This window comes from Halichoeres trimaculatus, unplaced genomic scaffold, assembly GCF_033239565.1.
Source record: "Halichoeres trimaculatus isolate MK-OKI-2021-1 unplaced genomic scaffold, fHalTri1.1 fHalTri1_scaffold_11, whole genome shotgun sequence".
Classification (NCBI taxonomy): domain Eukaryota; kingdom Metazoa; phylum Chordata; class Actinopteri; order Labriformes; family Labridae; genus Halichoeres; species Halichoeres trimaculatus.
Genome location: NW_027437189.1, coordinates 2,383,725 through 2,399,338, shown reverse-complemented (window position 1 = coordinate 2,399,338; position 15,614 = coordinate 2,383,725).

The window sequence follows — 15,614 nt, the reverse complement described above, 5'->3', positions numbered from 1 at the left end:
GCGCGCCGTAACGAGACGAACCAGTCTGCTTGGTGAAAACGCGGTTTAAATGTGTACCGTACCAAGATGAACTGAACTGAACTGCTTGCTGACAGCGGGGCTTTAGGGACTGTTTTTCATTGTGATGTATACGACGAAATAGCCACATACCTGTTGTCTCCAACAACCTATTGGACAACAAAGACAAACCAGGACCTCTGACTAGCTAATGCTGCTACAGCTAATATTAGCTACAGCAAACAGACTTCACTACAATGAACTGCATTTCATGAAAGATTAGACAGCTAAGCTACATTAGCATCTGAATACTGTAACGTTAGCTTAACATTAGCTTTTCCTAGCTTAGCTGTCTCGTTACTCATGTATTGCAGGGTTTTGTTTCTTTGGGGCGTGTTTTCACCTCTTCCACTCGACCCTTAGGACAGAGGACCAAGGGGAAGGTGAGGACAAAGGAGACACTGCATCAGCAGCTCAGATTCTTTTACATTTTAGATAAAATATGAAGAAATAATTATTATCACAGACTACAAAAAAAAGGTTAAGAGCACCAAATTAGAGCAGTTCATCAGGGTAAGGTGCTGTGAAGCATTTTGTTGGATCCACTTAAAAAATCCTCACATCGCAGTGATTCCTCTGAAATGAAGACATGTCATCTTCAGAGATCGCGCTGGCCGAAATCGCTGTTTTCCGACTGAGACGTTCGTCATTTCCTCATTTTTTTTAAAGACACTCCTGATGACGTCTAAAGGAAAAGGCGTATGACTTCACTCCAGCACCGTTTCCTGTCCCTCGTCCAGAGGAGCCAAGACGTGACGGACCATCAGACTTCATACCGCCATGAGAGCGTTCAGAGGCAGCCAATGGGAGCCCTGGAGCTGGCTCAGGTGTTGTCTCTGGACCAGGAGGAGACGTCTCTGAGTTTCTGGGTCAGGCTCTCCCAGTCCAGCGTCCACTGGGTGCGCTCGCTGTTTGTTGGGAGCTTGTTACAAACAGATGTGACAGCTGTGGCTCCTCCCAGCCCATGATGTGGTTCTCTCTTCATTGATCACAGATTTCAGACGTCAGGGAGCTCTGTTCTTCGTGGGCTGCTTAGCAACGACGACAATACACGAGCTGAGGAGCAACAAACAAACTCATCTGTTAAAGTGTGAGTTCATTTATAACCACAAAGTCGTGTCAGCTGGACGTCTGAGAAACAAAGATCCACCACAGCATCCACCTCCAAACTGCTGCTCGGACAGAGACCCGTCATATAGGGAATGAAACATCATCCAGCTCCTGTGTTCAGAGGTTTGCACTTTAAAGAGGGGGTATCCTGCTTTCCTGTAGTGTAAACATGGGTATAAAGTAACAATCCTGGAAGTTCAGACTGGGGCCTCTTGTACAAAGACTCGCATGGATTTCCTACTGAAACTTGGCGTACGCTCAAATCTAGAAAAAGTCACACACACAAAATTTTCCAAATTTATTAATCCTTTGGAACCCGGGAAAATAAATATATATAAATAAATAATTAAATAAAAACAACATTTTGAAGTAAATACTATTTTGATAAATAACAGACAAATATTTTGGCCAATAAATTGTAAAATATGGAAACATTATTATGAAATATGTTTTAATATTTTTTAACACTAATTAAAAAATTACTTACTTTTTAAAATAATTAGTTTTTATCTATTTTCCAAACTTTTATAAATAAATAAAATAGATAAAAAAATTCTAAAAAAAAAACAAACTAAAAGTTGAAATATTTGTTTACTGTTTGTACATGTTCAGACTGAGCGTGTGCAGATTTGATGACCTGGGGCCTCATGTACAAAGACTTACATGGATTTCCAAATCAAACTTGGTGTACACTCAAATCCAGGAAATATCCAGATGTATGAATCTGTGGGCAAGCGTCAATCCTGTGGAACCCCAAAAGTTAATTAAAAAAAAAAAAAAAATGAAAACAAGATTTCAAAATAAATACTACTTGATAGATAACAGACAAAAATACAATATGGCCATAATTAAAAAAAAAAAAAAAAAAAAGTAAAATTATGAAAAATATGTTTTATTAATCTTTGAAAACCATTTTTTTAATTACATAATTTTTTAAAAATAATGATAAATAATAATGTTTATTTATTTTCCAAGCTTTTGTAAATAAATAAAATTAATTTAAAAAAAAATAAAAAAAGTCTTTACAAAATCTTTCCTTTTTTAAAAAAAAAAAAATTCATAACACTTTGAAACATTTAATTACTCTCTGTGGGTCTTCACCAGACTTGCCAAAATGAAAAGCTCTTCACATAAGAGTCTCCATGAGGGCCTCAAACACCTAAGTCTGACTATTGCTCCACCCCCTTAAGGCCTCTGGTGGCTCTTTTGATAAACAACAGATAAAAATATAATTTGGCCATTAAATCGTACATTACAGCAATATTATTATGAAATATATTTTATCATTCTTTAGTACTTAATTTAAAAATTACATACTTTTTGAAAGTAGACTTTTTTATTTTCCAAGCTTTTGTGAATAAATAACATTAATTAAAAAAATTACAAAATCATTTTTTTATTTTATATTTTATTTTAAATAATAATAATAATAGTAATAATAATAATAATAATAATAATAATAATAATAACAACATTTAAATATTTGATTACTCTTTGTATGTGAGGCCCCAGGTTTTCAACAGACTTGCCGACTTGATGAGCCCTCTACAGAAGAGGTGTCTGTGCAGGCCTCAAACACCAAGGTCTGACCATAGCTCCGCCCCGAAAGGCCTCCAGAGTGTTGGCCAATCAGAGTGAAGGGGGGTTTGTGGAAGAGACAGCAGCCAAAATTAAGTGTTTCAGACAGAAGCTGAAATAAAGATTTTCAAAAACACCAGAGCAAGAAAAAATAAGGATTATTTAGCTGTAAATAAAATAAAATAAAATAACACCCCCTCTTTAAGAGACGATTCAGTGGATTAAATCTTTCAAGAAGTTTGAAGAAACTGTGGAGGAGAGGTTGCAGAGTAAGAGCTGCCCGTCATTTGTGAACGTGGAGATTGACTTTCTGGTCACATGTAGGAGTGAGGTTTGCTGTATATCAGGTGTTAATGACGTGTAACGGTAGATGTTAGTGTTGATGTCGCTCATGTTTCTGAAGACGTGTCGGTGACGATACGTGAGCAGCAGATTCAGTTTTATGTCTAAACCAGATGATTCTTTGCAAAGATGCTCAAAACATACTGAAAACTGTCCTCCATTGTCTGTGCAGTGTGTGTGTGTGTGAGTGTGAGTGTGTGTGTGCTCATGAGATACCACAGATGCAATTACAGCCGTGATTCGTGGTGTGAACACTCGGTAAAGCTGTGTTTTCATTCTTTCAGCCAAGAACATCACATCATAACACACACCCAGCTGTACCCACAGGCTCTCATTTCACCGTACAACACATTCCTCAGTGTGTGTGTGTGTGTGTGTGTGTGTGTGTGTGTGAGTGTGTGTGTGTGTTTGAGGAAGCACAGGGGTTGAATATATGAAACTGAATCCTGCGGGTCACCATTCGCTCCGTAACACCGACCTCATGTTGACAGTCTGCAGGGAGACACTGCACATGTGTGTCCTGACCTCACGGCACACACACACACACACTTAACACACACGTGCAGAGCAGATAACTCATGTTTGTCGTGTGAGAGCTGAAGTCTTTGCATTGACAGTTTAAGCGTTTCTATCCATTAAAGCTGGGTTTGACTCCTCTCAGTGTACGGGCTGTGGTCGACTGCGAGGCGTTATCGCAAATTTCTAATCAGCCAATCACATGGCAGCAGAACGGGGAAGAAAGGTGATTTAAGGGACTTTGAACGTGGCATGGTTGTTGGTCTGAGTATTTCAGAAACTGCTGATCTACTGGGATTTTAACCCACAACCATCTCTAGGGTTTACAGAGAATGGTCCAAAAAGAGGAAATATCCAGTGAGCAGCAGTTCTGTGGGACAAAATGCCTTGTTGATGCCAGAGGTCAGAGGAGAATGGACAGACTGGTTGGAGCTGATAGAAAGGCAACAGTAACTCAAATAACCACTGGTTACAACCGAGGTCTGCAGAAGAGCATCTCTGAACACACAACACGTCCAACCTTGAGGCAGATGGGCTACAGCAGCAGAAGACCACACCGGGTGACCCTCCTGTCAGCTAAGAACAGGAAACTGAGGCTACAATTCACACAGCAACACCAAAACTGGACAATAGAAGATTGGAGAAACGTTGCCTGGTCTGATGAGTCTGGATTTCTGCTCCACATTCAGATGGTAGGGTCAGGATTTGGCCTCAACAACATGAAAGCATCGATCCATCCTGCCTTGTATCAACGGTTCAGGCTGCTGCTGCTGGTGTAATGGTGTGGGGGAGATTTTCTTGGCTCACTTTGGGCCCCTTAGTACCAACTGAGCATGGTTTAAAGTCCACAGAAAAAAAGGAAAAAAAGAAGGAAAAAAAAGAAAAGAAGAAAAAAAAAGAGAAAAAAGAAAAACAAGGGGGGACAAAAGAAAAACAAGGGGGGACAAAAGAAAAAAAGAAAGAAAACAGAAAAAAAAAGAAAAAAGAATAAAAGAAAAAAAGGGAATAAACAAGAAAAAATGAAAAAAGAGAAAAAAGGAAAAAAAAGAGAAAAAAGGGAAAAAAGAAAAAAAAGGAAAAAGAAAAAAAGAGAAAAAAGAAAAAAGAGGAAAAAGGAAAAAAGAGAAAAAAGAAAAAAAGAGAAAAAAGAAAAAAAGGGAAAAAAAAGAAAAAAGAAAAAAGAAGAAAAAAAGAAAAAAGAAAAAAAAGAAAAAAAAGGGAAAAAGAAAGAAAAAGGAAAAAAGATGAGAAAAAAGAAAAAAGGAAAAAAAAAGGAAAAAAAGAAAAAAAAAAGTCCACAGCCTACCTGAGTATTGTTGCTGACCATGTCCATCCCTTTATGAGCACAGTGTACCCATCTTCTGATGGCTACTTCCAGCAGGATAACGCTCCATGTCATAAAGCTGGAATCATCTCAGACTGCTTTCTTCAACATGACAATGAGTTCCCTGTACTCAAATGTCCTCCACAGTCCCCAGATCTCAATCCAATAGAGCACCTTTGGGATGTGGTGGAACGGGAGATTCTCATCATGGATGTTCAGACGACAAATCTGCAGCAACTGTGTGATGCTATCATGTCAATATGGAGCAAACTCTCTGAGGAAGGTTTCCAGGACCTTGTTGAATCTATGCCACCAAGGATTAAGGCAGTTCTGAAGGCAAGGACCTGAAAAAGTGGCTGGTGACTGTAGACTTTACGTTTGTTCAAATCTACTCAAGGTTGATCACTAAAGCCCCATTTCCGCCAAGCAGTTTGTCTCGGTACGGCACGCGTTTTGTGGGGTTCCCACTGACTGATTCCTGGACAGGTCCCCAAATAGCCGAGACCAACTGTCCCATTTTTTGGGACCTTTAAGTTGGGGTGCTAGACTACGCCGATCAGCTTACATGTCGCCTGCCATGAGGGGGCACGGTTGGCTGTGGAAACACAAACAGGATCAGGCTTTACTGATTTTACCGAACCTCTTGGAAACAGGGCTTGAGTCTGTTCCATGACAAGCTGACGTCTGAAACCAGAGTTAAAAGAACACAAAGTGAGAGGGCGGGGTTATGGTGCCTTCCATTTGTACTCAGAAGTCGGGATTTACGAAATCCTGGTGGTAAATTTCAACTGGAACACCCCCTGAGGTCCGAATTTCCTACTAGGAAGTCAGTGGATTCACACCACCCCCAAGTTTACAATCAAAGATGGCTGCCCCAGCTCCTGTTATATCCTGTTCATTTTAGCATTTCTGACTAGTGTTGTACTAAATCAGCCGTTTACGTTGTATTATTCAATGATTATATATAGAAATATTGTTGTTATGGCAAGTTTTTTCCAACTTGGCAACTGAAACGCTGAACTCGGAGATGACGTCATTCCCACTCCCCACTTCCGAATTCCGAAGAGGTTCCCAAATGTTTCCAACTCAGGGCAAACTTTGTGTCTTGCGACCCACCCTCAACCTCATCAATACAGGAGCCATACAGAGTTTCCTCCAGGATTTTTTAAAATTGTGAGGAAAGGCTTTGCCCCCAAACCCTGAAAGAAACTATCACAACTTTAATGAATAAATTATTTATTTAACCCAAACATAATTTAGCCTTTTCTTATGGCACAGTGTGCTGCCAGGCTACTATCTATCTTTTTTTATCTGGGCTTAAAAATACTTTAAAAAAATAATCAGACCGGCTGATACATCATTTATGTAATATAAATTATACACTAATATTTATACACTGGAATATAATATCTGTACTATCATACTTACAGTTATTAAAGTCACAAGTGAATTGAGGATAAATGGTAACTATTTGTACGTGTGTACACCTTGGCCACCCCTACCTATGTTACTAACATCACTGTTACCTTAGTTTTGATATTTAAGCCCCGAGCTCGACCACAAGATGGCGACAACCCTATCAAAACCTGAGAAATTATCTTTTTTCTTCATGTCCTCCTTAACCACAGATTTTGCAGAAAATTCAGTCATGGCGAAAAATTTGATTTCAGCGTTATTCCAATAAGTGCTCCATAGCGCCCCCTAGGTAGGAAAAATGCAGCTACTTTAAGCTACAGGCCTGTGTTTTAATTTAATTTCATTTTTGTATAACTATCAGGCCAAGACCTACAAAAAAGTCTGTGATGACAATCGTAAATTCTGAACAGGAAGTTCTGAAATTGGAGTTGAATTTCGGATTTTGACGATTTATTGGGCACGTATTGAAATAAACTGGTCCCAGGTTTTTTTTTGTTTTTGTTTTTTTTTTGTAGCAGATTCAAATTTATTATGTGGATACAAGAAACAATGTTGATGAAAAGTCATTAAAGGATTTTTTCGTACTCAATGGGCGTGGCCACAAAAGATCGCCAAAGTTGACGATTTTTTATACTAAATGAAAACAGTTGTAGTAAGTAGGTAGTAATCTAAGACATGATATAAAACAAAAAGCTCAAATCTGGTAAGGACTAAAGTTCAATCTGTCCAGCTGTGTGGTTTGTGACTTCACGTTTCCCATAAAACCGCCGTCGTGTTGGTAAAACTGGTGTTTATGTGCTTTTAAACAAACAGGAGATCTCTTTCAGAACAATGAAACGCTCCACAGACAAAAGAAAACGATCACAGAACAGATCAGCGAGGACAGACAGAGAAGTTTCAGTGAACCATGTCCCGTCTGAACGTTTTCCAGATATGTGAGCCTGCAGGGTGGAGTCGGAGCAGAGTCTGCTCCATCTGGACGGTGGACACCGGCCAACAACAAGTTTACTCATGCTCATTGTGATGTGAGGAGTCTCCTCAGCGTGACAGGCCCAGACCCCGAGAGGGACCAGAGGGAGCTGAGCCCCGGCTCAACGTATGGAGAGTCACACGGAGCAGATATGATCCACGCTCAGGGACCGGACCAGTGATGGAGAGGATCCTCCTAAAGCTGTGTCATACTTCTTCCTCCCAGAGATCATACCCGCTCAGCATCAGGCGTCAGCGTGCCGTGAAGAACGAGTGTAAAGCTCTTATTTTAGGTCGAATCGTTGCATAATCTCGCTTTAAGTCGTGCAGCTGCAGAGGGTCCACCCTGTAACGTTTTATTCGCACTCAGCGCTGCACAAGAATGCATGAAGTCAACGCGCATGCATCCAGGTTCAGTGTTAGGGCGTGTTCAACTCAGGGATAGAGTTTCCCAGCAGGTCCCCCTGAGGGCCAGGGGTCTGAATCAAAGTCTGAGGTCCTCTGAGACCTGAGAGTGAGGAGATGTTCAGATTTAATCCTCACAGAGGAGGAGGAGGAGGGAGGAGAGGGTTAACCAGGGAGGGGGAGCAGAGAAGTTTCAACACGAAAAAGGAAAGTTCAGCACATTTCCGTTTCTGTTTTCACATCGCTGAGTTTCTAAAGGTGGTCAACCTTTACAAACCGTGTCAGGGTACCCTCAGAAGTATCAGTGATAAAGTCTTGGAGGTACTTCCAAGGTCGCTTGAGGTTTTTTCCTTGGGCACTGTATCTACTGAGGGGAAAATAAGAATTGAAGGTGTCAACTTTTTTCCTCATTACATTTATTTCCAAAGCAGCAATTAGAACAAAATTTCTCCTCGACATTGGTATTAACTCAAATAATCCACACATGAAAAGAAAATCACAACGTTCAGGTCCATAAATAATGATTATGGTGAATTAAGAACGATAACACAGGAAAAAAGTATTGAACACACCATGGAAAGGCTGTATACTTTGGACAGGAAATGCACCATACCACCTGAAATCTGTCAGTAATTATTACTTGAACTTCCAATTAGTGCAAACCAACATCAGCTGGGCTAGAGCAAATTGATGGTCCTATAAAAAAGGTGTTTTTTTCACCAAGCAGTTAAATAGCACACACCTCATGATGGGTAAAGGCAAAGAGCTCTCTGAAGACATTCACAACCTGATTGTTGCTCAGCATCAGAATGGAACTGGTTACAGACTTATATCAAAGCACCTGAATATTCCAGTCAGCACCGTTGGGGCCATTATTCACAAGTGGAAGAAGCACCACCTTACCATCAACAGGCCACGCACAGGAGCTCCTTGAAGATTTCTGACCAGGGAGTCAGAAAGATAGTCAGAAGAGGACTCAACCAGCCAAGGACCACCCTGAAAGTGCTCCAGAAAGACTTGGAGGCAGCAGGTATAATTGTTACAGAGAAAACAATAGGCAATGCGCTCCACCACCATGGCCTCTATGGACGCTCAGCCCACAAGACTCCATTCCTCAAGAAAAGGCATGTTGAAGCTGGTTTAAAGTTTGCTAAACAGCATCTTGACAAGCCTGTAGAATACTGGGAGAATGTTGTCTGGTCAGATGAGACCAAAACTGAACTTTTGGGCTGTCATACTACAGACCATGTTTGGAGGAGAAATGGCTCTGCACATCAGCCAAAAAACACTACACCAACAGTGAAGTTTGGAGGTGAAGCATCATGGCATGGGGTTGTTTCTCATCTCATGGTGTTGGCAAACTTCATATAACTGACGGAGCAATGAATGGAGCCATGTATGGGGAAATTCTTGATCTGAATCTGCTGCCATCCACCAGGATGATGAAGATGAGACGTGGCTGGACCTTCCAGCAGGACAACCATCCAAAGCACACGGCAAAGTTGACTCTCAAATGGTTTCAGAAAAAGAAAATCAATCTGTTAGAACGGCCTAGTCAATCACCTGACTTCAATCCAACTGAACATTTGTGGAAAGAACTAAAGAAAAGGGTTCACCAGAGGGCACCAAAGAATATTCCAGATTTAAAGACAATCTGTTTTAAGGTTCCCTCTCAGATTTGTTTTTCTTCCTCTCTGACTTCATCCCTCCTTCGCCTCAGGTACGTCTCTGAAACTCCACGACTCTTTCAGGTTTATCAGAGTCTGACGCTTTATCTGTATGAGTTTAAGTATGAGCAGAGACAGAAACAAACAGAAACAAAGAAAAGAATAAAGAGATGAGACGTTGGAGCGGTGCAGAGAGAAGAAAGGAGGGAGTGGATGGACTGGAATTCCCCAGCTCTCAAACTGGGAATGATGTTAAACTGGTACCAAATGTTAAATCCTCCATACCTCACAGCTGCTCTGTGATCAGCCTGCCTGTGAGCAGAAACACACACACACACACACACACACAGAAATCCATACATCATGTGATTAGTATGTGATCATGTGTGAGCGCTCGGAGCCCGGCCCATGTGATTCTGCTGTCATTGACGGGCTGCTAATGGCTAACAGATGAGCCTGTGTGTGTGTGTGTGTGTGTGTGTGTGTGTGTGTGTGTGTGTGTGTGTGTGTGTGTGTGTGTGTGTGTGTGTGTGTGTGTGTAGGGTGTGGACCCTTTAAGCTCTTCGGAGTATGATTAGTTTGGGGACTAAGAGCCAAAATTTACACACACACACACACACACACACACACACACACACACACACACACACACACACACACACACACACACACACACACACACATTATGCAACCTCTGAGCGGTGTAAAATGCAATGCAGCTATTATCACCATCATCATCTGTTCCTGGAGCTGTTCTGCACATGCTCAGTGATGATGTCATGGACCACACCTTGGAGCTGGACCTGCTCTGAAAGTCTACCAGTCTGGACTCAGGTCCTGGTTTTGCTGTAGTGAACTTCTTTAATTTCTCCCCAGCTCTGTGCTGATGCTCTGTCTTTGCTGATGCTCTGTCTTTGCTGATGCTCTGTCTTTGCTGATGCTCTGTCAGCGTTTGTGATGTGCTCTGCGCCTGTTTGCTTTGCTCAAAGACAGGAGCTCAAACTCAGAGAGCCTCTGAGAAAACTTCATTTATTTATTTCAGAGCGGGGACAATATTTTTATTTTTTATTTATTGTTCAAGACAAAGAAAAATAAGGAGGCAAAATAGGAAAGAAAGGAATGAAGGAAAGGAAGGAGGAAAAACAATAGCTAGGTCAGAAGGGAGGAAAGGAAGGAAGGTTGGTCGAAAAAAATAAGAGGAAGGGAAGTAGGAAGGACTAAAAGTAGGAAGAAAGAAAGCAAGGGGTGGATGAAGAATAAAAGACATAAAATAAATAAGGAAGGGAGGAAGGCAACAATAAAGGAAGGAAGGAAGAAAGGAATGGAGAGAGGTTGCAGAAGAGAATGAAGGAAGGACGGAAGAAAGGTCAATAGGAAGCATAAAGAGTGGAGGAGGAAGGAAGGCAAAAATAAATGAAAGAAGGAAGGTCGGTAGGAAGCGTTATGAGAAGGAGGAGAAAGTAAGGAAGGGAGGAAGGAAGGTAGGAAGCGTAAAGAAAAGGAGGTAAAAGTAAGTAAGGAAGGAAGACAGAAAGTAAGGAAGGAATGAAGAAAGGAAGGAAGGAAGGAAGGAAGGAAGGAAGAAGAACTCTTGATAGGATGCAGAAGGGAATGGAAGAAAGGAAGGAAGGAAGGGAGAAAAGTCAAGAAAAGGAAGGTTGGAGGAAGGTTAGGGTAAAGGAAGTAAGACGAGAAGAAAGGAGAGCAGGAAGGAAAGGTAGAAAAAGGATGAAACTGAGGGAGGAAGTGATAAAAAGAAGAAAGGAGGGATGGCAGATGCAAAAAGGATGGAAGGATGCATGAAAACTGAAACAAGGGAAGGAAAGATGTAGGGAGAGTAGAGGAAAGGAGGAAAGTGTAAAGGAAGGATGGAGCCTCTGGAGCCACACATCCATCGTTTCCAGCTCAGGAAGTCGTCTCTCAGTCTCTTCTTCTCCTTCGTCCCTGGACCAACACGTGTGCGGAGCGCCCCCTGCAGCGCTGGAGGGTAAGGATGAGACAGAGCATCTCCTCAGTGACACAGAAAGGAGGAGCTGGTCCTCAGAGGGAGCACGTTTCCCCGAGGAGCAGGAGGAGAAACTCCCTCCCTGACCTCCCGTTTCACAGATAATTCAGAGCGACAGGAAGTGGAGCTCCTCCTGTCTGAGGACACGCTGACGTTAACGATCCAGACGTCAGAGAGGAGAGAAATCTTTGGGTTAGCTTAGCGTAGCTTCAGGCGGAGGGTGGTTTTCAGCTTCATGCACCTGCAGCTTCAGCTCCGCTCTGTGGGCGGAGCCTCAGCAGGCGTCAGATGAAGCGCTCCACGTTTACGACCGAGCGTCTGCAGGAACGTTAACGTCGTCTTCTCCAGGAGGAGAGAGTGAGCCGCAGTAAATCCCCGCGCAGCGACAGGAAACAGCAGATTGCATCAGCACATGTTTCATTGTTATTCAGAGAGAGCGGGGCAGAGGAAGCCCACAGGACAGGACCAGACCGGACCAGACCAGACCCAGGTCTGAGCCTCAGGAGGGTCCAGGTTCACTGAGCGAAGAAGAAACTTATCAAACTTCATTTAAAATCAGAAATAAACAAAGAGTCAGAGGACAGAGGAAACATTACTGCAGACTCTAAACCTCTGGGTTCAGCTTCAGGGGATTTTTCTGACGTCCTGATGTTTCCCACACTGAGCCGAGAAACAAAACGACTAAAGAGAAAAACATGAAAAGAGGAAAAGATTTCAGAGGAGGGAGGTCTGAATCGTTCTGATGTGTTTTAAAGACATGTTTGGATCCAAGACAGCGATACACACACACACACACACACACACACACACACACAAGCACATAGGCCAGATACACACCCTGAGAGGAGGGGAGAAAGAAAAAAGAGGTTAACGGACGATTGTTTACAACAAGGGGAAGAAAGGAAGGAAGGAGGAAGTTAGAAAAGAGTTAAAGGGGGGACAGGAAGGAATGGAAAGGGGAAAAGAGGAGAAGAGGAGGGGAAGGAAAAGTGAAGAGGAAAGAAAGAAAGAAAGAAAGAAAGAAAGAAAGAAAGAAAGAAAGAAAGAAAGAAAGAAAGAAAGAAAGAAAAGTGGAGTAGAAAGGCTGGAAGGATGAAAGGAAAGATGAAAGAGTGGACAGGGAGGGAAAGAAGGAAGGAAGGTAGTAAGGGAATGGAAAAGGGAAAGGAACGAAGGGAAGAAAGACAAAAGAAAAAGAAAGGGGAAAAAATCAGGAAGGAAGGAAGGGAGAAAATAAGAAAATGAAAAGAAACATAAAGCAAGGAATGAAGGAAAGGAAAGAAAAGGAAAGGGTGGAAGAGGAAAGAAGAAAAAGTGGAGAGGTAGAAAGGAATTAAGGACAGAATAGCGAAGAGGAGGGAAAGAAGGAAGGAAAGTAGGTAGTAAGGGAATGGAAAAGGGAAAGGAAGTAAGGAAAGAAAGAAATAAGGAAAAAACAGGGGGAAGGAAGGAAGGAAGTGGTTAAGAGGAAGGGAAGAAAGGAAAAGTGGAGAGGTAGGAAGGAACGAAAGAAGAGTGGAGGGAAAGGAAGGAAGGAAGGACAAGTAGGTAGGGAGGAAGGAAATGAAAATCGTAAAGCAAGGAATGAAGGAAAGAAAAGGAAAGGGTTGAAGAGGAAGGAAGGAAAAGTGGAGAGGAAGAGAAAGAAGGAATGAAGGTAGTAAGGAAAGGAAAAGGGGAAATGAAGGAAGGAAAGAAAGAAAAAAGGAAGGGGAAAGAAAAAAACTAGGAAGGAAGGAAACGAAAAGTCTACAGCAAGGAATGAAGGAAAGGAAAGAAAAGGAAAGGGTGGAACAGGAAGGAAGGAAGGAAAAGTGGAGAGGTAGGAAGAAAGGATGGAAGAGTGGAGACGAACGCAAAGAAGGAATGAAGGTGGTAAGGGAAGGAAAAGTGTGAAGGAAGGAAAGAAGTAGAGAGGAAGGAAATTAGAGGGTAGAAGGAAGAAAGAAAGGAAGGAAAAGTGGAAAAGAAGGAATGAAAAATGAAAGGAAAGGAGACAGGAAGTGAGAAAGAGAATTCAAACAGATCGCAGAGAGGGGTTAAAAAAAGAAGAGAATAAAAAGAGTTGAGGTGAACAAAACTGAGATAAAGAGTGAGAGAAAGAGGAAGGAGAGAAGAAGAATAAACGCAGCGACAGAAGGAAAGACAGTCAGGGGGCGGAGGACAGTAAAGATTTTAAGAGACAGAGGAGAAAAAGAGACGGACCCACCCTGAGCGATGGAGGAGGGGATTTCTTCAGAGTCCAAACGACAAACAGAACAGAGGTCGATCTGTGACTCAGAGATCTGTGGCTGTAAACACCAATCAGCTGAACCAGCGGACTCATTGATCCTCACTCAGTCTGTAATTTGGACCTGAGGTTCTGCTGTGGGAGGAAACCGGACCAAGAAGATCCAAACACCGAGACTTTAAACTGCTGTAACGATTAAACACCAATTATATCCTTACACTCGTTAAACATTTAATCTCTGAAGATTCAGGAGAATAAAAACCACTCAGAGCTCTGCTAGCTTCATACATTTCACTTATACATCTATGACATCATCACGCCAAGTGAAAAAGTTTATCAGAGAGAAGAGAGATCTGTGCTTTTCTGTGCTGAAAACGATTTCTATGATTAATTTTGTACTAATGGTGGACACTGGAGCCTAACTGTCAGACAGAAAAAGGACAGAAGAGCAGAAGAAAGATAAACAGGAGAGATAGAGCACGAGCTAAAGGCTAACACAGGCAAAAGGCTAAAACATGGACTTCAGGTTAAAACTCTAGCTAAAGGCTTTGCTAAAGCTTAAACATGAGCTACAGGCTAAACTACAAGCTAAATGCTAAAATAAGAGCTAAAAGGCTGCAACACAAGCTAAACGCTGAAATATGTGCCAGAGGCTAACATATATGCTAAAGGCTACAACACAGGCTTAAGTCTAAAACATAGGCTAAAGGCTAAAACACAGGCTAAAGCCTAGAACACAGGCTCAAGGCTAAAACACAGGCTAAAGGCTCATTAAAAGGCTAAGAGCTCAACCATTGGCAAAAGTCAAAAACGCAAGCTAAAGGCATACATACATGCTTAAAGCTAAAACACAGGCTAATGGCTTAAACAAAGGCTAAGGGCTAAAATATGGGCTAAAGGCTAACACAAAGGCTTGATGCCAGAACACAGGCTAAAGGCTAAAACATGGACTTCAGGTTAAAACTCTAGCTAAAGGCTTTGCCAAAGCTTAAACACGAGCTACAGGCTAAACTACAAGCTAAACGCTAAAATAAGAGCAAAAAGGCTGCAACTCAAGCTAAAGGCTGAAATATGCCAGAGGCTTACATGTATGCTAAAGGCTACAACACAGGCTTAAGTCTAAAACATAGGCTTAAGGCTAAAACACAAACCAAAGGCTCATTAACAGGCTAAGAGCTAAACCATTGGCAAAAGTCAAAAACGCAAGCTAAAGGCATACATACATGCTTAAAGCTAAAACACAGGCTAGTGGCTTAAACAAAGGCTAAGGACTAAAATATGGGCTAAAGGCTAACACAAAGGCTTGACGCCAGAACACAGGCTAAAGGCTAAAACATGGACTTCAGGTTAAAACTCTAGCTAAAGGCTTTGCCAAAGCTTAAACATGAGCTACAGGCTAAACTACAAGCTAAAGGCTAAAATAAGAGCAAAAAGGCTGCAACACAAGCTAAACACTGAAGTATGTGCCAGAGGCTAACATATATGCTAAAGGCTAAAACACAGGCTTAAGTCTAAAACATAGGCTAAAGGCTAAAACACAGGCTAAAGCCTAGAACACAGGCTCAAGGCTAAAACACAGGCTAAAGGCTCATTAAAAGGCTAAGAGCTCAACCATTGGCAAAAGTCAAAAACGCAAGCTAAAGGCATACATACATGCTTAAAGCTAAAACACAGGCTAATGGCTTAAACAAAGGCTAAGGGCTAAAATATGGGCTAAAGGCTAACACAAAGGCTTGATGCCAGAACACAGGCTAAAGGCTAAAACATGGACTTCAGGTTAAAACTCTAGCTAAAGGCTTTGCCAAAGCTTAAACACGAGCTACAGGCTAAACTACAAGCTAAACGCTAAAATAAGAGCAAAAAGGCTGCAACTCAAGCTAAAGGCTGAAATATGCCAGAGGCTTACATGTATGCTAAAGGCTACAACACAGGCTTAAGTCTAAAACATAGGCTTAAGGCTAAAACACAAACCAAAGGCTCATTAACAGGCTAAGA